Source organism: Lipophrys pholis, assembly GCF_963383615.2.
Source record: "Lipophrys pholis genome assembly, contig: SCAFFOLD_650, whole genome shotgun sequence".
In the NCBI taxonomy this organism is placed as follows: domain Eukaryota; kingdom Metazoa; phylum Chordata; class Actinopteri; order Blenniiformes; family Blenniidae; genus Lipophrys; species Lipophrys pholis.
In genome coordinates, this window is record NW_028292281.1 from 15,302 (window position 1) to 16,788 (window position 1,487).

At 43.4% G+C, this 1,487-nt stretch overlaps 1 pseudogene across 1 annotated transcript; it reads right to left on the bottom strand.

Annotated features, from left to right (window-relative positions):
- Nucleotides 1-500: 500 nt before the first annotated feature.
- On the bottom strand, nt 501-1,163 carry LOC308128010 (putative methylmalonate-semialdehyde/malonate-semialdehyde dehydrogenase [acylating], mitochondrial; annotated as a pseudogene). The gene has a single exon. The product of its transcript is annotated as a putative methylmalonate-semialdehyde/malonate-semialdehyde dehydrogenase [acylating], mitochondrial (transcript).
- Between the last annotated feature and the right edge of the window lie 324 nt (nt 1,164-1,487).

Consider the following 1,487-nt stretch of genomic DNA (forward strand, 5'->3'; position numbering starts at 1 on the left):
TTCCATCGAGCTGTTACAGTGCGCATTTGAGTGTAGAATCGCATGCCAGCCTTTCCATAAAAGTTCAAATCGCCTGCAAAAGAACGTTTATTGCCAGTGAATGAGAGCATTGGCAAAGGAACAGGAATCGGCACATTTATTCCAAGCTGTCCTGCCTCACATTCGTATTGGAATTTCCTGGCCATAGAGCCACTTCTTGTAAATATGGCTGCTCCATTTCCCCAGGGATTGTTGTTGATGGTCTCAATGGCTTCTTCAAGTGAATTCGCACGCATTACACATAGGGCAGGACCAAATATCTCTTCTTTGTAACATGTCATGCTGGGTGTTACCTGGTCAATGACTGTAGCACCAATGAAATTGCCTTTGGGATATTTAGGATGAGTAAATGATCTGCCGTCTAGTATCAATTTAGCTCCTTACTTTTAACACCCGTTAAGGATTTCCATTATGCGGTCCTTCGACTCTTTGTAAGAGATGGGTCCTAAATCGATGCCCTCTTAGAAACCAGACCCAACCTTAAACTTTTTAGCTCTTTCGCATAATTCGGGAATCCATGATTGGCTATCTCCCACAAAAATCACTAACGGCAATGCCATGCATCTCTGCCCTGAGGCCCCGAACGCAGCACCTGCCAGGGCATTGAGAGTGTCCTCCTTGTCAGCATCTGGCATAACAATACCATGGTTTTTAGCACCCATATTGCTTTGTACTCGCTTACCGTACTTAGCCCCTTCAGCATAGATATACTATCCTGCTCTATTTCCTCCTACAAAACTTATAGCCTTGATGTCTGGGTGCTAGCATACCATTTTCACTGAGTCAAAGCTACCTTGCACTACATTGACTACTCCAGGGGGTAATTTGATTTCATCCAACAAGCTACAGATAAACTCGGTTGAGAGAGGAACCCGTTCGGAAGGTTTTAGTATCATTGTATTTCCACAGGTGATTGAGAAGGGAAACATCCACATAGGGATCATGGCTGGAAAATTGAAAGGAGTTATTCCTGCAGTCACCCCCAATGGAGATCTCAAGCTGTAAGATTCAATGCCTCGGGAAATGTTTTCAACCATTTCTCCTATCATGATATGAGAGATTCCACAAGCGTGTTCGACTACCTCAAGTCCTCTTAGGACTTATCCTGCTGCGTCGGGAACAGTCTTTCCGTGTTATTTGGTCACTATTTAAGCCAACTTTTTTGAGTTCTTTCGGATCAAGTCTTGGAGCTGCAACATATATCTTTGTCTGGTGAGAATGGGAGTTTTGGACCAGCTTTTGAAGGCCTCTTTGGAGTTAGCTACTGCCTGATTGAATTCCTCTTGAGTTGATTGAGGCACTTTAGCAAGGACATCCTGAGTAAGAGGACATTTAACTTCCATAGGGGTTGGCCCCTTAGACTATACATACTTTCCTGCAATATAATTCTTGAGAGTATGGGCATTCCTCCGAGCACCTAAAAGCATAAAGTATCCAAATATTAAACA